Source organism: Mandrillus leucophaeus, unplaced genomic scaffold (genome assembly GCF_000951045.1).
Source record: "Mandrillus leucophaeus isolate KB7577 unplaced genomic scaffold, Mleu.le_1.0 Scaffold513, whole genome shotgun sequence".
In the NCBI taxonomy this organism is placed as follows: domain Eukaryota; kingdom Metazoa; phylum Chordata; class Mammalia; order Primates; family Cercopithecidae; genus Mandrillus; species Mandrillus leucophaeus.
Genome location: NW_012105509.1, coordinates 494195 through 518017, shown reverse-complemented (window position 1 = coordinate 518017; position 23823 = coordinate 494195). Strand labels below are relative to the sequence as shown.

The 23823-nt window shown below is 41.1% G+C and overlaps 1 long non-coding RNA gene across 1 annotated transcript in view; it reads right to left on the bottom strand.

Annotated features, from left to right (window-relative positions):
• Positions 1-13552: 13552 nt before the first annotated feature.
• The window catches only part of LOC105551260, an 84907-nt gene continuing 74636 nt past the window's right edge, over positions 13553-23823 (bottom strand). The window contains exons 7-9 of the long non-coding RNA XR_001007844.1: positions 21586-21820; positions 17040-17181; positions 13553-14261 (exon numbers count right to left, since the gene is read on the bottom strand). This is a non-coding gene — a long non-coding RNA (uncharacterized LOC105551260). The remainder of the gene's footprint in view (positions 14262-17039; positions 17182-21585; positions 21821-23823) is intronic.

Genomic DNA, 23823 nt, shown 5'->3' with positions numbered 1-23823 from the left:
CCAGAATCTCTGGGACACATTTAAAGCAGTGTGTAGAGGGAAATTTATAGCACTAAATGCCCACAAGAGAAAGCAGGAAAGATCTAAAATTGACATCCTAACATCAAAATTAAAAGAACTAGAGAAGCAACAGCAAACAAACTCAAAAGCTAGCAGAATACAAGAAATAACTAAGAACAGAGCAGAACTGACGGAGATAGAGACAGGAAAATCCCTTCAAAAAATCACTGAATCCAGGAGCTGTTTTTTTTAAAAGATCAACAAAATAGATAGACTACTAGCCAGACTAATAAGAAAAGAGAGAAGAATCAAATAGACATAATAAAAAATGATACAGGGTATATCGCCATTGATCCCACAGAAATACAAACTACCATCAGAGAATACTATAAACATCTCTATGCAAATAAACTAGAAAACCTTGAGGAAATGGATAAATTCCTGGACACATACAGCATCCCAAGTCCAAACCAGGAAGAAGTCGAATCTCTGAATAGACCAATAACAGGTTCTGAAATTCAGGCAGTAATTAATAGCCTACCAAAAAAGTCCAGGACCAGATGGATTCACAGCCGAATTCTACCAGAGGTACAAAGAGGAGCTGGTACCATTCCTTCTGAAACTATTCCAAACAGTAGAAAAAGAGGGAATCCTCCCTAACTCATTCTATGAGGCTAGTGTCATCCTGATACCAAAACCTGGCAGAGACACAACAAAAAAAGAATATTTCAGGCCAATATCCCAGATGAACATCAATGTGAAAATCCTCAATAAAACACTGGCAAACTGAATCCAGCAGAATATCGAAAAGCTTATCCACCATGATCAAGTTGGCTTCATACCTGGGATGCAAGGCTGGTTCAACATACACAAATCAATAAACGTAATCCATCACATAAACAGAACCAATGACAAAAACCACATGATTATCTCAAAGATGCAAAAAAGGCCTTCAACACCCCTTCATGCTAAAAACTCTCAATAAACTAGGTATCTATGGAACATATATCAAAATAATAAGAGCTGTTTATGACAAACCCACAACCAATATCATACTGACTGGGCCAAAACTGGAAACATTCCCTTTGAAAGCCAGCACAAGAAAAGGATGCCCTCTCTCACCACTCCTATTCAACACAGTACTGGAAGTTCTGGTCAGGGCAATCAGGCAAGAGAAAGAAATAAAGGATATTCAAAATTCAAATAGGAACAGAGGAAGTCAAATTGTCTCTGTTTGCAGATGACATGATTGTATATTTAGAAAACCCCATTGTCTCAACCCAAAATCTCCTTAAGCTGATAAGCAACTTCAGCAAAGTCTCAGGATACAAAATCAATGTGCAAAAATCACAAGAATCCCAATATACCAATAACAGACAAACAGCCAAATCACGAGTGAACTCCCATTCACAATTGCTACAAAGAGAATAAAATAGGAATCAAACTTACAAGGGATGTGAAGGACCTCCTCAAGGAGAACTACAAACCACTGCTCAAGGAAATACGAGAGGATGCAAACAAATGGAAAAACATTCCATGCTCATGGATAGGAAGAATTAATTTTGTGAAAATGGCCATAATGCCCAAAGTAATTTATAGATTTGATGCTATCCCCATCAAGCTACCACTAACTTTCTTCACAGAACTAGAAAAAACTACTTTAAATTTCATACGGAACCAAAAAAGAGCCTGCATAGTCAAGACAATCCTAAGCAAAAAGAACAAAGCTGGAGGCATCACGCTACCTGACTTCAAACTATACTACAAGGCTACAGTAACCAAAACAGCATGGTACTGGTACCAAAACAGATATATAGACCAATAGAACAGAACAGAGGCCTCAGAAATAACACCACACATCTAAAACCATCTGATTTTTGACAAACCTGAAACAAACAAACAATGGGGGAAAGATTCCCTATTTAATAAATTGTGTGGGGATAACTGGCTAGCCATATGCAGAAAACTGAAACTGGATCCCTTCCTTACACCTTATACAAAAACCAACTCAAGATGGATTAAAGACTTAAATGTAAGACCTAAAACCATAAAAATGCTAGAAGAAAACCTGAGCAATACCATTCAGGACACAGGCATGGGCAAAGACTTCATATCTAAAACACCAAAAGCAATGGCAACAAAAACCAAAATTGATAAATGAGATCTAATTAAACTAAAGAGCTTCTGCACAGCAAAATAAACTATCATCAGAGTGAACAGGCAACCTACAGAATGGGAGAAAATTTTTGCAATCTACCCAATTGACAAATGGCTAATATCCAGAGTCTACAAAGAACTTAAACAAATTTACAAGAAAAAAACAAACAACCCCATGAAAAAGTGGACAAAAGATATGAACAGACATTTTTCAAAAGAAGACATTTATGCAGCCAACAAACATGAAAAAATGCTCATCATCACTGGTCATTAGAGAAATGTAAATCAAAACCACAATAAGACACTATCTCACACCTGTTAGAATGGTGATCATTAAAAAGTCAGGAAACAACAGGTGCTGGAGAGGATGTGGAGAAATAGGAACGCTTGTACACTGCTGGTGGGAATGTAAATTAGTTCAACAATTGTAGAAGACAGTGTGACGATTCATCAAGGATCTAAAACTAGAAATATCATTTGACCCAGCAATCCCATTACTGGGTATATACCCAAAGGATTATAAATCATTCTACTATATAGACACATGCACACATATGTTTATTGTGGCACTATTCACAATAGCAAAGACTTGGAACCAACCCAAATGCCCATCAATGATAGACTGGATAAAGAAAATGTGGAATATTTTGCAGCCATAAAAAAGGATGAGTTCATGTCCTTTGCAGGGACACGGATGAAGCTCGAAACTATCATTCTCAGCAAACTATCACAAGAACAGAAAACCAAACATGACATGTTCTCACTCATAAGTGGGAGTTGAACAAGGAGAACACATGGACACAGGGAGGGGAACATCACACACCAGGGCCTGTCGGGGGTGGGGGGCTAGGGGAGGGATCACATTAGGAGAAATATCTAATGTAGGTGACGGGTGATGGGTGCAGCAAACCACTATGGCACGTGTATACCTATGTAACAAAACTGCACGTTCTACACATGTACCCCAGAACTTAAAGTATAATTTTAAAAAAAATTTTTAAAAGAAAAGAAAAACAAACAAAAAAGAATGAGATCATGTCTTTTGCAGCAACATGGATAGAGCTAGAGGCCATTATTCTAAGTGTAATAACTCAGAAAATCAAATACCACATGTTCTCACTTATAATTGAGAGCTAAACAATGGATACACATGAACACAGAGAGGGAAATAACAGACAATGGGTGCTCCAAAAAAGGAGAGATAAAAAGCGGGGGTGGTGAAAGCTGAAAATTTACCTGTTGGGTACATTGTTCACTCTTTGGGTGATGGGGACACTAAAAGCCCAGACTTCACCACTACACAATATATCCCTGTAACAAAACTGCACTTGTACTCTCTAAATCTATAAAAGGAAAAAAGAAAGAAAAAAGGCTAGGCTCAAACCACTTCCTCCAGGAAGTCTTCCCTGACTCACCATGATCTACCTTTGCCAGCCTTTATGTTCCCATTATACTCTTCAGTAGCTCCACGATTGCACCAGAATTGTCTATTTACAGGTTGGTCATTCCCACCAGACTGTGATCTCTCATTTACGCTGAGGGGGATGGAGTCTTACCAGTAAGCACAGTGATGGCATGTAGCGGGCATTCCAGAGATGTTTGCTGAATGACAGAGTGAAGGAGCCGATGAATCAGAGAGCCTCTGGAAGCCCTTGGATGTTTAGGAGTGACAGACTAGAAGGTTAATCTAATGACAAAACATCTACATTTAATTAGTGATCTTTCATTGCCTTGAATGAGAAATTACCAAAGAACGAGAAATTACAAGAGAAGTAGAATTGGGGCACTCTTGGGGGAGGGTAGTGAAAAGCTGTCGAGTAAGAGAAGAACATGAATAGGGTTCCGCAGCTGACCCAAAAAAGCCACTTCTCCCCTTCACAGGTATCACCACAGAGCAACGACCTCTAAGACAGCTTGTGGCTGGACAGGGTTGGAGGTCTCTCAATTGCTGGACATTAACCCTTTAGTTGCTGTACTGTCGGGAGTTCCAAGGAATCCCAGAGGAGGGTCAAGCAATGTGGACAATGAATGGGGGACTCTCAAGGAGCCCTGGGCTGGGGCTATTTTCCAACAAATACAAAATTATTTTAGATTTTTTAATCATTGGTGTAGACATACCAGGGAAATCAAGACTAGCCTGCCTATAGGTAAATCACATACATACCTATTGTGTCTTCAAGGAGAATAACTGATCCTTTAAAAGCCAACAGTTTTTTATCGAGTAAGAACTCTTTCCCTCTTGACTTTTGAGAACACTTTCTTTCTCAGCACTTGGGCAGATAGAGCAAGCTCTAAACAAGCATTGAGTGATTTTTTTTTTTCACTGTTTTTGTTCCCTTAAAAACTTGCCTGTATAACTGTGCCAGGTAGCTCTGTCCTTTCCCATAGCAATAAAATGAAAGCTGATTTAGGGCTTACTATGTGGAGGACTTTTAGTCACAACAAGCAATAGTTTTACAGTTATTTGCATTCTTAGCTTCCTCCTTCATGTAATTGGAAGAGATTTTGATTCATTCCTTAACCTAGTTTTTACAGAGCCTCCACCAAATGCCTCAGACCCAGACACACTCTGTCACTCATAGCTAAGTAAATGAAATGAGCTTTCATCAGAAAAGATCAGTTCTCCTCCCAGAAAGGGTTTCTATGATTCCCACACTTGATGGGGTTTTTCCCCACCTAATGGATTTGTTTCTCACTTGATTGTCCTTTCCTCATTGAGTATAAGCCGTGGATTTTTCCAACGTGGGGCTCACTTGGGGTTTTCATTTTCCAGGATTGATTCACTCTCGGAAGGTGAAAGTGGGATGGGGGTGGGATGAATGAAACCAGCTCTGAAATGACCGAAAATAGCTGCAGTATACAAAGCAGCTGATTAAATTATTTTGAGGAGCTGATGAATGCTTTTAAAATCTCTGCACTGAATGTAATTACCAATGTTTCTCAAAGTGCACTTTAAGGCCACCTACATCCCAATCACCTGAGTGCTTGTCAAACATGTAAAGTCCCAGGTCCCATCAAAGGACCACATCTCACAGTAAAGGCCTAGAAATCTGTACTCTAAAAATATTCTTTAAATAAAGAATAATATACATACTGAAAAGTGCACGTAGCATAAAGTGGACAGCTTGCTGGAGTTTCACAACTAAACCCATCTGCAAAGCCAGCACTCAGATCAAGAACAAGAATATCACTGATATCCCAGAAGCCCCTCTGCTCTCTCCAGGCACAGTCTACTCACTCTCCCCAAGGCAAACTCGTACCTTAATTGCTAATGCCATAGATTACTTTCACCTGGATTTTTTGGTACTGTCTATAAATGGACTAGTGCAGTCTACATTATTTTGTGTCTGACTTTTTTCACAGATTGTGAGACTCATCCACATTGTTGTATGTCACTCTCTTTGGCTTAATGGTATTCCATTGTATGATTATACCAAAATGTATCCATTCAATTTAAATCTAAATTATAATGAAATACAGTCATGCATCACTTAACGATAGGGATATATTCTGAGAAATGCATCGTTAGGCAATATTGTCATTGTGTGAACATCACAGAGTGTATTTACACAAATCTAGATGGTATAATCTCCTACACACCTAGACTAGATGGTATGGCCTATTGCTCCTAGGCTACAAACCTGTACAGCACGTTATTGTCTTAAATATTGTAGGTAGTTGTAACACAATGGAAGGTATTTGTGTATATAAATATACTTAAATATAGAAAAGATACAGTAAAAATACATCATAATCTTATGGGACCACTATTGTCTGCATGGTTCATTGTTGATCAAAACATCATTTGATGACATATGACTGTACCTCTGTATAACCAATAGAATGGCTAAAATAAAAACAGAAAACACCAAGTGTTGGTAAGAATGTGGATCCACAGAAACTCTTAAACACTAACAATGCAGTGGGACTATAAGTTGATAAAATAATCTTGGAACACTTCTGGCAGTATTTACCAGTGCTGAATATATGGCTACCTTAAATGCAGAAATTCTACTCCTAGATGCCCAACAGAAACACATATGTTCACCAAAAAGACACAAAATAGCCCAATACCTGGTACTACCTAAAAGTCTATCAACAATTGATCCAAATCTGCCTTTTTAACAAATTTACTGGTTGTCTCTTATGCACATGAAATTTTCAGAATCTTTGCATTTATATTCTGAAGGTCTACCTTGAGAACAACCCTAGGAGTTTTAGCAGCTATCAAAATACATATAGGATCAATATATTTGAATTAGTCAAAGAAAAGATATTTTTCATCATTAAACCACCAACAGGACTCCAAGTAGGAGTTTACACATAAGCACCGTATATATTCCCTCATGACTTTGAAAGCTGAGCTGTATAGAAAAGTCTTTCACAAAGTGTGTTGAAATTTTAATTGTTGTCTCACCGCCATGTGCTCAGGGCAGCTGCTGCTATTACTCAATTGCACTATCACTGCTGTGAATGAATATTTTCTGCACTGCTGTTTTCCCACACAGTTCCTTTGATTAAATAAAACTGGAATGTGTAAACTCAAGAAATAACTGAAAAAACTCAGTTCTTAGAAACTTTGATAAGAAGCAGTTGAGCAAACCCCTACTCTGAAGTCAGTGTGAGAATTTACTTTTGTTCTAGTACAGATGACGGATGTGGAATAATGACCTATTTAAGGGAGTACCCTCAAGGTGAGCAGCCTTAAATAACATAGAGATAACCCAATTTTCCCTCCTCAGGAGGCGAACAGGCACCCAGGAGGCAAATCACCTTAAAGGTAAACAAAGAAACAAGCCATTCTTGTTCCTCAGGATTTCCACAGATTGAAGATAGTCCAAACAAACCCCAAATGCAAACTATTTGGAATCTCCAAATGTTTAGAACTGAAAGAGGCCTTAAAAGACATCTACAAAGGGAAAAGGAGACTTTTACATGGATATGATGTAACCAAAATTATACATTGCTATGATTTAAAAATAAGGCATAAAGCCAAATTTTTAGGCACTCAGTAATATAGTGACTGAATTTAGCCTCCATGTGAGACATTTCAGCAATTACTAAAAAGCACAACCAACTTAAGGAAATCTAGCATCTCCAAGTGTAAGCCATGAATCTGCCCTCCTTCTAAAACTAGAGCCACCACAGGTAGTGTTCCTTTTGTTATATTTATAATGGACTATTCAGAGGTAACCTACCAAAGTAAAGGTGAAAGAGCCTACAGTAGACACCAGTATCTCAAACCTAAGATTGAGAAGGGCACAGTGGTATTCAGGACAACTGGGGCTTCTATGTGCAAGTGGCTGTGACATGGCAAATACAGAGGAAGGGCTCTGACTGTGGCTGCAGGAAGTAGAGAGAAAAAAATCCCTTTTCCATTATTAATCTGCTCTGTCTCAAGTGAGATGACAAATACTTAATTTTTTTTTTTTTTTTTTTTTTTTTTTTTGAGACAAAGTCTCACTGTGTCACCCAGGCTGGAGTGCAGTGTGGCAAGCTCGGCTGACCTTTGCCTCCAGTTCAAGTGATTCTCCTGCCTCAATCTCCTGAGTAGCTGGAATTACAGGCATGTGCCACCACACCCAGCTAATTTTTTGTATTTTCAGTAGAGATGGGGTTTTACTATGTTGGCCAGGCTGGTCTCGAACTCCTGACCTCAAGTGATCCTCCCGTCTTGGCCTCCCAAAATGTTGGGATTACAGGCTTGAGCCACCGTGCCTGGCAAATACTTAAAATATTAGGAAGCTTGATCACTTACAAGGAGCAGCTCATCTGGGAATACACTTCTCATTCACCCTAAATTCCAGAACTTCCCTCAGCCCTTAGGATCACACTTAACTTGCCAGACAGTGAAGTTACAAGGAGGGGGTGGTCATGGGGTAGGACCCATGGAACAGTCAGCCTGTGCAGGTGAAAAGGGGGTGACTTCCGAGGACTCTGCCACTCTATCACTCAGGTTCCCTAGACTGGTGGTCTCAAAGGATATTGTCAAGTGAATGTCTTGTTTTGTAGGAAAAAGTTGACTCCCTCAGACAATGAAGCTATACTAAATATAGTGAATGTACTTTTTTTTTCTTTTTTTTTTTTAAGTTGGAAGCCAACCTAACAATTAGTTGTTCTTTGAGATGGAAACTTTATCCTCATAATTTAATTTAGTTGGACTGCCCAGGAGTCTTCGAATTAAAAATTGTCTCTAACAGTGTTACTAGTGAATTTACCATTATTTCCAGTTTAAAATGTAGCTTTGCCCACAGACAGCCAAGACAAACCCAGGACAGCCAGCTTTAACCAGCCTGGGCCAGCCAAGGCCCTCCTTCTCCAGTCAGGAAGTAGATGCTGGAATGCCTGTGCCTGGGTCACTGCATTAGGTCCACCCATAACTCTTAAACAGGACTGACTCAGCTGCTAGCAGGGCGAGGCCCTGAGTGGGTGCCAAGCAGACCTTGTTGTTCTCCTGCTTGTGCCCCATTCTTTCTTTTTTAAAAAAATTTTCAACTTTTATTATAGATTAAGGGGTATATTACATGGGTATATTGCATGATGCTGAGGTTTAGGGTACAAATGAGCCATCATCCATGTAGTGAGCATAGTACCCAACACAATACTTTTCAGCCCATGTCCTCTTCCCTCCCGCCTCATCTAGCAGTCTCCAGTGTCTACTGTTCCCATCTTTATGTCTATATGTATTCAATGTCTAGCTTCCTCATATAAATGAGAACACGTTATTTGGTTTTCTATTCTTGCACTAATTGGCTTAGAATAATGGCTTCCAGTTCCATCCATGTTGCTGCAAAGAACATGATTTCGTTCTTTTTTATGGCTGTGCAGTATTCTATGACACGTATATATACCACATTTTCTTTATCTAATTCACTGTTGATGGGCACCTAGGTTGATTCCATTTCTTTGCTATTTGTACTCCATTCTTAAGGCCATCCTGGCATTATCTTAGGCCAGTCTCTGATTCACTTTTCTTTTATGGGACAACCTAGCAATCCAGTTGAGGAATTCCTTACATTTTTGACAAATAGGAGAAACTGGTAAACTGTCTGAACCAATTCCCATCAAGGCCACCCTGATGAGGAGCTGATTCTATCATGTTTGTGTGGCACAAAGGTAGAATTGGGCCGAAACATAGAATATAAGCTCTGTGAAAGCAGATGCTTGTGTGCATTTTATTCAGTTCTGTCTCCTGAGGCTCAGAACAATGCCTGTCATATAATAGGGGCTGGACAAGTATTTGGTGGAGGTAGTGCTGACCCAGAGGAGATGATGAGAGTACAGACCAGAAGGAACCAGGGCTCGGCAACATGGGCTTGGGCCTCATGAGCTAGAAATGGAAGAAGGGTAGCTGAACCTGGTGGAATTCAACACTTATTGCAGGCTTTTAAAAAACCAGATCATCAGGGTAAATCCTACCTTATTAGTGTTTTTTCATTAATTCAGCAAACATTTATCGAGTACCTGTGTTGTACTAAGCACTGTCTAGCTGCGAGGCACACCACAATGAACAAGACAAAAATCCATGTCTGCAAGAAGTTTACATTCTAGTAGGGAAGACAGACAATAAACACGCAGGTATTTTGAAGAATTTTTAGCGTGAAGAAGAAAATAATCATTAAAACAGACAGACGCCAGGTGCGGTGGCTCACACCCATAATCCCAGCACATTGGGAGGCTGAGGTGGGCAGATCACCTGAGGTCAGGAGTTTGAGACCAGCCTGGTCAACATGGTGAAACCCTGTCTCTACTAAAAATACAAAAATTAGCCAGGAGCAGTGGTGTGCACCTGTAATCCCAGCTACTCAGGAGGCTGAGGCAGGAGAATCACTTGAATCCTGGAGGCAGAGGTTGCGGTGAGCCAAGATCACCCCACTGCAGTCCAGTCTGGGTGACAGAGAGAGACTCCATCTCAAAAACAAAACCAAAACCAAAAAACAAAACAAAACAAACAAGAAACAGAGAGTGGAGGAGGGACAATATTATTGCTCCTGCTAGGATAATCTGAGAAGGACTCTCTGAGGATCTGATATTTGAGCTGGCACCTGAATACTGAGAAAAAAGGCAGGGACCTTCTCAAAGAACATTTCAAGCAGCAAGAGCAAAATCCCTGAGACAGGGTACATTTGGAAGGTCAAGGAACAGAGAGTGTTAGTAGAGATAGAGGCTAAGCGGGGAACGGGAGGAAGATTGAGTTGTGTGTCCTTGTAGCCTTGGGTAAGAAGCTTACATTCTAAGTGAGAAAAAGAAAACATAAAAGGAGCTGAAGCAGGGGAGTAGGTTGATCTTCACTCATTGAAAAAATGTGTCCAGCTGTGGTCCGAAGATTGGCTATGGGGGAAGCAGAGAGGCCAGTGAGAATGATGCTACATGCCTCGGCTGGGCTGCAGCCAGAAGGTGCTGAGAAGTCATCAGCTTGGGATACCGTGTGCAGCTGCAGGACCTGCTGATGGATTGCAGGTGAGGTATGAAATGAAGGGATGAAGGGATGCAGGTGACTCCAAGGATTTCCAGCAAATAGCTGAGTGGATGGTGGTGCTATTTACTAATCTGCGGAGGGTAGAGATGGGGTCAGGTGAGTACAGAACCTCTTTTAGCCACAAAGAGTTTGAGGTTGACTGTTAGACATGCAGTCTCATGATGTCAGGCAATGGTTGGAATATACAGATCTAAGGCATAAAAAGAAATAGCAACTGAGGAGTCAGCAGCATATTTGTGGCATGGAAAGCTCTGGATGAGACCACCTAGGCAGACGCACTCAGCATCAATAGCATCTTCCACAGAATTGACCGCCTCTAGAGTTAATGTATCACTCCCCAGTATCCTGTTAGCTCATAACCTGACTTCTTTCACACCTATTCTCGACTCTCTCATTGATGTAATGTGAAGAAAGAGGAAATAATAGGGACAAAATGTCCGATCAACATAGAAGTTCAAGGATGATGAAAGTTCCTTTTTAAACTAGATAATCTAGAGGGGAAGACAGCAAACTATAAAAACAAAATGCAGATCATTATTCTTCTTGAACCTGGTTTCAAGTCTGTTTTCCTAGTGATGCTAATGACATCTGAAATGCTGGGGGTGAGCTAGGACAGTGCCTCCAAACATTCCCTTTGAATGACATCATTGATTCTAGGCAAAGAATCAAGGGATCTTGGACAGCAGGACTTAGGAGATAAGGAAAAGGGAAATCCATTAACAGGTAACACACACATTGAACTTCTTGTTTTTTGCGTTTTTAAAATATTCTATTCTTAAACCTATGATGCTTCATTCTAAAAATATTTTATTTTCATTTTAAACCGTAAGGTCTCATTGAATTTGCTGCAGTGAGCTTCAAAGGCACACCTGTAATTATGAGGGAAAACCGAAGCGTAAAGTTCTGTAACAAATAGATCTAGTTTTCTGCTTTGCCACTGGGAAACTAAGCAGATTGCACATTTTGTTTCATAAGCAAAATCCCCCAGAGTCCTAATGCAAAACCTATGTCATATACATGACTCCACTTTGAAACAATGGAATCTCAGGGTGTAGCCAACCTTTGTAAAACAAGTCGAGGAATTTTCCATGATGCCAAGGACTCTAGTTGGAGTTTGTAGTATATCAGGCCCCATTTTCCCCTCTTACTCAGCTCAAAACGTAAACAAAAAAGAGGGGGTGGAGAGGAAGAGAGGAAGGAGGAAAAGAGGGAGGGAGAAAGAAAAACTTTACCCCAGAGGTCAAAGGTTAAAGCTTAGCTCTTCCCTGGAATTGTCTGATCTTGATTCAAGGGCATAGGAAGTATATGGCTGCTCTCATTTTATACCAGAAAATAGCAGAGTCCCTGATTCTTTGCTCTAAAACCACTATAACAGGAAACTGGATCTAAAATCCTGTTTCACCCTGAATTGAGAATCCATCTGTGCACTCTGAGCGCTCTTCCTCACCCCTTCCTTCACCACACAGACAAAGGAGGCGGACAGCCCAGTGCCCTGCACATCTCCACCACAGGGCCACACTACTGCTAAGGTGTTTAAACCAGGATCATTTTTGCTCACTCTCAAATGGCTGCTTCTTTGGACACTACCTAGCTCACTGCATCCAAAATATTACTGAGTTTTATAAGATCCACTCTGAGGTCTGCCCGCTTTTCCCTACTCTCCTCTCCAATCGTTATACTCACTCCACCTAGCACTGTCTCACCAAAGAGCTCTTTCTTGCCTCTGTGCCTTTGCACACACACCTCCTTCTCTCTGATCACACTTGTTTGTTCCACCATGTCTGTGTTCCCCACTTACATGTTTCACAATCATACCGCAGCCGGTCTAGCATCACACCATGAGAAAGGATCACAAGTAGAATATTTTTTAAATTTTCGGCTGGGTAAGGTGGCTAACATCTGTAATCCTAGCACTGTGGGAGGTTGAGGTGGGAGGATCACTGGAGCCCAGGAATTTGAGATCAGCCTGGGCAAACAGTGAGACCCCCAACTCTACAAAACACTTAAAAACTGAGCTGGTGTGGTAGCACATACCTGTAGTCCCAGCTACTGAAGAGGGTGAGGCAGGAAGATCACTTGAGTCCTGAATTTTGAGGCTGCAGTGAGCTAATATGGTGCTGCTACACTCCTGTCCAGGTGACAGAGTAAAGACCTTATCTCTAAGAAAACAAAAAGTAAAATATAAAATAACTGGCTGGGTGTGGTGGCTCATGCTGATAATCCCAGCACTTTGGGAGGCTAAAGCAGGAGGATCACTTGAACCTGGGAGGTTGAGGCTGCAGTGAGTCATGTTCATACCACTGCACTCCATCCTGGGTGACAGAGTAAAACCCTATCTCAAACAAACAAACAAACAAAAATTATCCCCAATTTAGGTCGTTTGGTGGGTTGAGTGTCTTAATGGCTCCAGAACATCCATCACTTTTGCCATGTACCTTGGCAGTGCCCTCTCACTCTGGGAGGGGCATTCTGCCCCAAATCACCCAACTGTGACTTTAGTCTGGTGACCGATTTTGTCTCGTGAGATGTTGGCAAACATAATTCAGGCAATTCTGAAAGTGCTTGCACATTTCCACTTAGACTCACGTGTCTCCACCTCTAAGAGAGCATCCTCAAGCTGACCTGCTGGCTACTCACACGGCAGAGCCGACGTGCCACAGCCATCCCAGCCAAGGCTACTGTGGATCAGCCAATGGCAAACAATCTCCATACATGTGAATGAGCCCTGGCACCACCAGCAGAGCTGCCTAGCCAACTCACAGCTGACTGCAGATGAGTGCAGCGCAGAGCAGCCGAGCCCAACCCAGAACAGATTCATGAGCTAAATCAAGGTTCAGCCAACTATGACCATGGGCCAAGTCTGGCCCACCATCTGTTTTTGTATGACTTGTGAAAAAAACTCACAGACCATTCAACTTCGTGGTTGAAAAAAATCAAAGAGTAATATTTCTTAACATATAAAAATTCCATGAAATTCCAATTTTAGTGTCCATAAATAAAGTTTTATTGGAACACAGTCATGCTCCTCCATTTGCATAGCATCTAAGGCTACTATTGTGCTACAAGGCCAGAGTTCAGAGACTGTATGGCCTGAAACATCTAAAATATTCACTATTTGGCCCTTTTCAAAAAAAAAGATTGTCAATCACTGAGCTAAATAAATGTTTATTGCTATGTACCACTGAAAGTCACTGATGGTTTGTTTTGCAGCATCACTGTAGCAAAAGTTTACTGATACATCTTCTCCTCTGAACAGCCATTTCCTTACCTATTTCCCCCACAGAAAGTACTGGTGGAGCAGCAGAAGCCCAAGGTCAGAACAAAGCCAGCTTCCTCCTCCTCCTTCCCACCATGGACATGGACCCCATGGCCTGGATTGATGGCTGGGATGGTGACGGGTTGTAACAATGAATGCCAGCATATCAAAAAATGTCAGATTCTTCAGTGGGTTCCTGTCTAGGGAGCAGACAACACCAGCCACTCTGCCACAGTGACCAGTGAGGATCCAGAAGTCCCCTCATTCCTGCCAATAGTGCCACAAAGTTTATGAACAAGGGTTTCCATCTATCACCAGCTGCATACTCAGAGGTCAAATTGCATAGGAGTAGAGGCATGGAGAGGAAACCTGAAAGATGAAAAGAAACTTTTAGCTCAACCTGAATAATTACATTGGAACTAAGTTTACGAGATTGGGCTAAAATTTAATTCCCACTCTGGGGTCCAGTGGTGGAAATTTGAAAGAAATATTCCACCAGTTAATAAAAAGAATTAAGTTACATTTTTTATCATCTCTGAGTGTATTGTGAGTGAATTTTGCAAATCTGATATGAATTTTTATAAAATGAATACACAGATGAATAAATGAATGACTTAATGTGAAACTCCTTCTCATCCTGCCATGTACTCTTCCCACCACCCACTGGCATTTCTAGCCAGTGAAGGCATCAATCCAGAAACAACTCATTCCTCATCTTGAAATGCCTTCCAACTTCTAGGAGCAAGCAGCAACTTCTAGGTCTAGCTCCCTGCTTCAGAAATGCCTAAACATTCACCTACATCCTCTGGTCCCTTGGCTCAGGAATTTTGTAGGTGGTCTCAAAGTCTTGGATAAATTTACATGAAACAGGCTGGCATCCTCTATGTTAGAGGAGTTTGGATCTTTCAGTAGACTCTAGCCTTAAACCTGTACAAAAATCTTTTGAGATTATAATGAGGCAATGTTTTCCCCAAGAGGAGGAAAGGTCAGATTCCCACATCTGGAGTTTGACCTTTGTGCATGTTGTCATTTCACCCACCACAGGAAACCTTTCTAGGCTGGGCTAAAATGTGTAACTTCTCAACAGTGTGGCTGGTAGCAATCCCACCCAGCTGTGTGGAACGGGAAGTGAAAAGGCAATTAATATTCTGTTAAAACTTCAGGGGGTTGCACTGAAGCTGGCCAGATAGCAAGGCTGACTCATCATGTTAAAACTCAATGCAGTATTGTCTGCTCACTTCTGCTGACTCACTTGTCAGCCCTAAGCTATATGTACACAGACAGAGCTGCCAGGTCTCACATCCGCCTTTGCAGAGTGTTACCCTTCCGCACCAGCCATGACCGTTCACTCTCTGGAGAAGCATTTATGATCAGCCACGGATGATTTTAAATGTGTGAAGAACTGTTTCATGGAGGGAGATTATCAGCCTCTTTCTCACGTTGTTTTACATGAAAACAGCATGAACAGCAACACAACTGACATTGCAGAAGAACCATAGTTCTTCCAAGCTGGAATGGAGACTTAGAGATCAAGCTAGATCTCATAAGAAACATATAGATTTTTCCTATGAGAGAGTGAGAAGGAGGCTAGCATGTTGACTAAGAGCTTTGAGTCGGGTGACCTGAATTTATGTAGCCTTGGACACAGGTAGTCGAATTATAAGTAGTAGGCTAATATAGCTGTTAAGTAACTTTAAGCAAATTGCTCAGACTCTCTGAGCTTTGGTTTCCTTATCTGTAAAATGAGAAATAATTATAGCACCCACCTCATGGGGCTATTGTGAAGAAAGGATGAAAAGACATCAAGTATAAAAGGAATCGAGTGCTGAGCACAAAGTGCTCCATATATTGTAGCTATTAGTAAGGCTGATGAGGCAATTCATGGAAACCTCTTTCCTGGAAACAGGATAGAACCTACATGTGTTTGGCATTAGATTAGTAAAGGGTAAAAGAATATCACTGCAAGCTGGGCATTGACGGCGGTGGGGAGGACAGAGACAGAGGAAGAATTGCCCGGGGAATGCTGGACCTTCAGTATTTTGAAGGGCCCTGCTTTGGGGCCCAGGTGGGGAAGTACCCACCTTTCCATCCTGATTTTAGGTCTGCTGAAGATAGTTATTCATTTTTTTTTTAAAAAAAAAGACCCCTCTGATTATAAGTCTTTGTTTGAAGACATTGCTCAGATTTCCCTTTAAGGGCCTCATTTAAATGTACACACAAGGCAGCACAGTCCAGTTTTTTAAAAAAAACCCTGGCTAGTAATGACATACAGAATCTGATACTTACATGATACTGTTAAGTACACTCTTTTTAAACCACTAATTCTTATTTCACAGAAAGTGGTCCTTATGTCAAAGTCCTTAAGAGGTCCAACAGCTTGTATAACCAGCGGACCTCATGGTTAGTTAGCAGCTTTCAGGACTTGAATTCCCAGTGATAAACAAAAGAATTCCAAAGGCCACAATCCATAAACTCTCCATAAAAGCATATGGAACTACTTAAGAAGGTTGGCTCAGGGCTGTTGTTTTGAAAACAAGTATCCTCAGCCAGAATTTCTACTGAGTGCTATTTACTGAATGGTTGAAGAAGGGCAAGACCCCATGGATGCTGTAGGGCTGCATTTCAGCAATTGCCAACATTTTGCAGATATTGCTCTAAGCCTCCTGATATCCTGTGAAGGATGCAAAAAGTCCGTACCTTTGTATCCATTCTACCCAAGGCATTGGGGCTACTCATGGAGGAGCCTGCACACCTTAAATATCCTTCTACAAATCTGATTGCAAGATCTTAGGCCTCCAGAATTCTCATTTACTACTCTTGGAACTTTCTGATTATAGTACCCCCTGCAAGATTCAACTGACCGCTCCAGCCTTTGCACCTCAACAAAAATCCATCAAAATTTCACTTGTAGGATAGATGATTCCAAGCCAGTCTCCTACTACTGAACTGTGTTCTTTGAGAGCAGCAACTTTTATCTGCTTCTCCATATCACTAGGATTTGGCTTAGTAGGTGCTGGACAATTCTTTTATTCTCATATTAATAAAATCTAATTAATTATGATTATAAGTTAACGAGTAAATTGATTAGGCCCTGACCTTTTGAATCAGTCTAGAGCCACAACTAGAACTCAAAGTTCTGACACTCACTCTGACTTCACAAGGACTTCACTTGTACTTCACAAAGATTTCCAGTGAACCCAATCATTACTCTTGCTGTCAGATGTCAGATTAATGTGGCTACCAAGATGTAGATATAGGGTAGGTTTTGGATCCACTGGCCATCATACGCCTAAACATGAACGTAGTCAACTTACCTGGTTTTTCTATGCTGTTTAAGGATCAAGAGAGAATCTTCTAGAACTTCGTCTTGGTGCCAGAACAACACAGATTGTCTCGCTTTTTCTAAAACTAATAATGAGACTTTTTTTCTCAGTTTTGAAATGTTACTCAAGACTTTCTGTTCTAATAAAATGAGAGAATAAGATAAATCTCACTATTAAAAAACTAGAAATACTGGATAAAATATAAAATTTGAAATGTTTTATATTCATGCTTAAGTTCTCAAGAAAGAAAAAGAAATGCCCAGGCATCAGAAACCAAGAGATAATTGAAAACAGAACAAAGTTTCAAGGTGTCAGTTCATGATGTAGCTGTGCTGTGGAGGTGGAGGGGTGATTATTATTATTTATTGTTATTTTTTTGAGATGGACTCTCGCTTTGTCACCGAGGTTGGAGTGCAGTGGAGCGATCTCAGCTCACTGCAACCTCCACCTGCTGGGTTCAAGCGATTCTCTTGCCTCAGCCTCGCAAGTAGCTGGGATTACAGGCGCATGCCACCACTCTGGGCTAATTTTATTTATTTACTTTTTATTTTTTCTGGATTTTTAGTAGAGACAAGATTTCACCATGTTGGCCAGGCTGGTCTCAGCCTCCCAAAGTGCTGAGATTACAGGCGTGAGTCACCGTGCCGGACCGGTGATTATTGATTCTGTTCACCCAAGGGCTTGGGATTTCATGCTCATGTAGAAACATGAAGTAAGCATTTGGCCCAAGTGGGCAGGAAATTGGAATTGAGAACCTTGCATAGAAGCTATGTTCTACATGAAAAGGTAGTCAACATATTCTACATGAAAAGGTAGTCTAAGTAAAAACCCACCCATTCACATAGGTATATGTCAAGGAAATTAAAAACTTAAATGAGTAGATACAGCAAGAGAATTTATAAACTGGAAAACAGATTTTAGGACATTACTCAATAGGCACAGAGATATAAAGATCTGGAAAATATGGAAGCTTAAGGGACATGGAAGACGCAATGAGAAGGACCAACAGATTTAATTCCAAGAATGCGAAATAGAGGAAAATAAGACGGGGGCAATACTTGAAGAGATAATGGTTGAAATGTTTTCATCCATGATTAAAACACTTGAATCGTGAAGTTCAAAAATTGTAATGAATTCCAGGAAGGATAAATAAAGCTTAAACGAAACAAATCCAAAGCAAGCCACAACATAATGCAACTGCAGAACTTCGAAGACACACATCTCAAAATACTATAAAAATACCATAAAAGCAAAATCATCAACCTAGAATTCTATACCCAGCTGTATTTAGTTTTCTAGGGCTGCCATAACAAAATACCTCAAACTAGGTGGCTTAAACTACAGAAGCTTATTTTTCACAGTTATGGAGCCCAGAAGTCAAAGATCAAAGTGTTAGGTTTGGTTTCTCCTTGACTTGCAGAGCACCCTCTTCTTGCAGTATCTTCCTGTGGCCTTTTCTCTGTGCAAACGCATCCTGGGTGTCTTTTTTTTTTTTTTTTTTTTTTTAAGACGGAGTCTCTCTCTGTCGCCCAGACTGGAGTGCAGTGGAGCGATCTCGGCTCACTGCAAGCTCCGCCTCCCGTGCCCACGCCATTCTCCCGCCTCAGCCTTCCCAGCAGCTGGGACTACAGGTGCCCACCAGCACGCCCGTCCAATTTTTTGTATTTTTAGTAGAGACGGGGTTTCACTGTGCTAGCCAGTACGTTCTCGATCTCCTGACCTCGTGATCCGCCCGCCTCGGCCTCCCAAAGCGCTGGGATTACAGGCGTGAGCCACGGTGCCATCCAGGTTTCTCTTCTTATAAGGACAGTGACATTGGGTTAGTCTCTATCCTTATGACCTTAGTTAACCTTAATTATCTCTTTAAAGGCCCTGTCTCCAAATACTGTAACATTTGCCATTAGAGCTTCAACATACAAATTCTGGAGGAACACAATTCAGTTCATTGCATCAGCTAAATCTCATTCAAAAGTGAAAGTAAAATAAATACACTTCCCAAATAAAAAACCAAGGAAGCTTACTGCTCATTGACAATGATGAAATCTGCCCCTCCATAATTGGCCAAACTCTATGCTATCATTTTTAAAAATTACGATTGAACAGACAAAAATGTTTTAATGTTCTACTCCCTTAAACTACTATCATAACCTCTTCAGAGACTTTCAACGTCACATTCCCCTACTTCTTCAACGTATCTCCTCCTCCTTTTAAGATGTACATTTGAATCTCTTTTCGTGTGTTTATTTCAACTCTTCAATACTCTTGTTTTGAAAATGTACATTTGACTCTCCTTTGAAGTTTGTTGGCTTATGAGTACTGGACCACCTCAACTTCTTTGTGGATACCAAGGCAACTTCTAGAAGAGGTAGATGTGTGAGTACACAGAGGGAGGAACCTTGTATTCATATAGAAAAGAGAATTTATGGAATTAATTGAATCATAAAATTAATATCGACCTGAGTTGTGGTAGGTAGTCCTTGCCTCTACCTGTTCATCTTTTTCATTCCTTCTTGCATACAGATCTTAAGTAAATGACAAAAAGTCATATTTTAAAATTTTGAATCTGTAAGTTATCTAAAACACACACCCTTACAGAAATAAATAATAAGGATATGTTGCAAAAAGAAGAAAACTTTAACCAAAAGTAAAGAAGTGGAATGCAAAATGCAAGGTGATCAAAGTAATTTGAAAACACATGGGTAAATTTAAACAGGCATTGACAGTATAAAATAATAGAAACAATAACAACGATAATAGTTACAATAATAATAACATTATCAGTCAGCATCCAGTCATGAAACAGGAACCTAAGTCTTTCTGACAGAGGGAATTTAATGACTTACATGGGTCATAGAAGCACAGAGAAGTCAAACAGGAATAGAGTGACAACCCAGACACTGAAGCAGCAGGCTGCTGCTACTCTCCTGGGCTGCAGAAGCAGGGCTCAGAAGTCAGGCCATTGGGCAAGCACTAAAACCACGAAGTGAGTGACACCCAGTGGGAGCTGAAGTCATGGAGGAGACACAGACACCACCAGAGATGCTAGAAGAAGCATCCAGCCTTCCACCAATGTCTTCCACTGACAAAACTCACCTAGATAGCAGAGGACAAGGGAGCCTGGAAATGTGGTTGGCTGTAATACAGAGTAGAGTAAGACAAGGGCAGGAAATGGATCTGAAAGCAAAGGCAGCTGATTAGCATAACAATAATGACTAAGTTAGGATTTCAAAAAAGGATAGGATTAAATAGATAATAAAAGACAAGACAGAAAGGGGGTGATCTAGCAAATAAAAAATTAGTAAGAATTTTAAAAATTTGAGCTGGCCGGGCGCAGTGGCTCATGCCTGTAATCCCAGCACTTTGGGAGGCCGAGGCAGGCGGATCACGAGGTCAGGCAATCGAGACCACAGTGAAACCCCATCTCTACTAAAAATACAAAAAATGAGCCAGGCGTGGTGGCGGGCGCCTGTAGTTCCAGCTACTCGGGAGACTGAGGCAGGAGAATGGGGTGAACTCGGGAGGCGGAGCTTGCAGTGAGCCAAGATCATGCCACTGCCCTCCAGCCTGGGCGACAGACCGAGACTCCGTCTCAAAAATACAAAAAAAAAAAAAAAAATTGAGCTGCACAAATTAAGAAGCTTGATTTAATTCAGAGCTGCTCACAGTTGTGCCAGACTCCCTGGAATGCCAAGAATCACTTACAGATGTGCTGTGAGATATTAATCCCTTTGGCCCTCAGGGCAGTCTGGCAGGGCCTGGCTGCCTGGAGCCTCCGGGATGTTAGAAGCCTTATCCAAGGCTCCTTGTAGAGAGGATGGAGCAGAGCAAGGTCTGACAGGGGACCCCACAGTCCCTGGAGATCTTGAGTGCAATGAGCAAAATGGAGCCCTCACTGCTCTGCCAGATGCACTGTGCATAGCCAAGGTGCTCTACTTCCTGGAGATGTACTTCAGCAGGCACTGCAGAGCAAACCCCTGCTCTCTGAGTCCAAAGGGCTCGTGGAGCTCCAGGGGAATGGATGCTCCAGGCGACTGAGCAAGGAATACAACCCAAACTGCAGCATGGGGTGGAGAGATGGGGAAAGGGGACTCCTGGTAAGTGCTAATCCAGGCATTGGTCCCAAATACCTGTCTTTACGTATGTATATATTAAATAATGTTCTGTTATCCATTGCTGTGTAATAAACTACCTCAAAACACAGTGGCTTAAAACAACAATGATTTCATTATCTCTCATTATCTTCTGAGTCAGGACATTGGGCAGGACTTAGCTGAGCAGTTCTTTTGCTCCATTTGAGGTACATATAGTTGGTATTATTCAGTTGGTGGCTGGGCTGGGCTGGAGGAATCAAGACAGCTTTTCTCACATACCTGCTATTTTGACAGGATGGCTAGATGGCTGGACTAACCAGGGCTCCTCTACCTCTGCATATAAGGTCAAGTCTTCTCCACAAGGTCTCTCCAGCAAGGTAGTCAGATTCTTATACAGCAACTCCGGCACCAAGAGGCCAAGGCAGACGCTTCCAAGTCCTTTTAAAGAACAGGCCTGGAAACAGCACAGCATCACTCTTCCCTATTCAATTGGCCAAAGCAGTCACAGGCCAGCCTAGATTCAAGAAAAGGGAAAGTAGACCCCACCTCTAAATGGGAGAAATATCAAAGAATTTGCAGTTGTCTTTAATCCACCATTGATGCTTTTGTCTGTTTGTGACTAATATGCACTTGAATGGCCTGCAAGCTAGAGGTAACTGTTCTAATAGTAGAATTTTAGTAGAATTTTAAAATACCTGGTATGTGAAATTTTATTTGGATTTGAAATTTATTTGTCCTACGTATAAGTCAGGGTTCAGACAGAGAAGAAGAACTTTTTGGGGATAAGATGGCCAGACATACAAATAGACAGCTAGATAGAGAAAAAGATAGATGATTAATAGATGATAGATAGATAGATAGATAGATAGATAGATAGATAGATAGATAGACAGACAGACAAGGATTTCACCTTATGCAACTATGGAAGCTGATTAAACAGTCTCTCTCTTTTTTTTTTTTTTCTTTTTTTTTTTGAGACGGAGTTTTGCCCTTGTTCCCCAGGCTAAATAGAGTGCAATGGTGCAATCTCTGCTCACTGCAACCTCTGCCTCCGAGGTTCAAGCGATTATCTTGCCTCAGCCTCCTGAGTAGCTGGGACTATAGGCGCCCACCACCAGGCCCAGCTAATTTTTTGTATTTTTAGTAAAGAGACAGGGTTTCACCATGTTAGCCAGGCTGGTCTCGAACTCTTGACCACCTCGGTCAAGATTCACCTACCTCGGCCTCCAAAAGCGCTGAGATTACAGGTGTGAGCCACCGCACTTTGCCGTGGTTGAACAGTTTCTATTAAGCTATTATTATTATTTTTTTTTGTAGGAAAAAATGGTTTTGTACATGGGATGAAACAATATAAATTCAAAACTTACAGATAAGGGTTAGCTCTATCACTCAACTCTTTAAAAAGTTTATATGAATATCCAGTCAAAACCAACAAGGTATTGCCCTTGAAATGTTAACTAGACGGATTTCCAAGGAGACCACAGGACTGTATACTGTCTTGGAATGTCCTCAGAAGGCTCTGTCCTTGATCAGGTAACAGTAAAAACCCCAGAGTCCTTTCTTTCAAATGGAAAAGGGAAAGCAGAGGGACAGAAGCTATTCAAACTTCTTCTTCTTTCCTTGTGGCTTGTGGTCACCTCCTCCTCCTCTGCCTCCTCGGAAGCCGCCTCGCCCCCCAAAGCCTCCCCGGCCTCTGCCACCAATAAGCTATTATTTTTGTGTCTAGTGCTGGATTTGAAACCCAAGAGCAAGCAAGGTGCATATAAATAGGAGAGATTAAGGTCAAGATGTAACCTACAAGGATGGCCTGCAACCAGTGTCAGTTCTTGCTGTCTCCAGCCTTGATGAAGTGAGTGTCCTGCAGGAGATGCTAATGCCCTTTGTCCCAGAGCTAAACACATAAACACACACTTGGCTCAGGAATTGGAGAAGGCAAAGGAAGATTCAGGGGAAGGTGCAGCAGTTCAAGGTCCAGATGCTACCCTAAGCAAATGAGATGAGCCGAAAGATAAAGCAACACATGTGAGCCTTAAAACACCCCTGCTCCAACCTTCCCAGCATACAAAACAGAATGGCTTCTGCTTCACTTCTACCCTCCAAATCTCATGCAAAAATGCCTGCTGAAGCCCATCCTGACTGAAAACACATAGGGAAAGGGCTTCTGGGAGACACAGTCCAACTAGCCAAGTGGGCACGTTACAGAGCTACCATGCCCTATCACAAGAAATTTCAAATTACATTTTCTTAGTGAAATTAAGGAAGAGCTTTAGATGCTTCCTATATAATATCAACAGTTTGAATTGTTTTTAAAACATTGTAAAATTATTTTGGTAATTTATCTGGACAAATATTTTCATTGGGTTTTCAACACCATGAATTTGAAGAGATTAGAAAAGGTCATTATTAAAACATCTTAATCAGGAATGATCTATAGCTACTTCAAACATAAAATCTGATTAAAATAGTTATGTTCTCAAGTAAAATTCTGAAAATGTTTTATTTAGGCTTATAAAAATT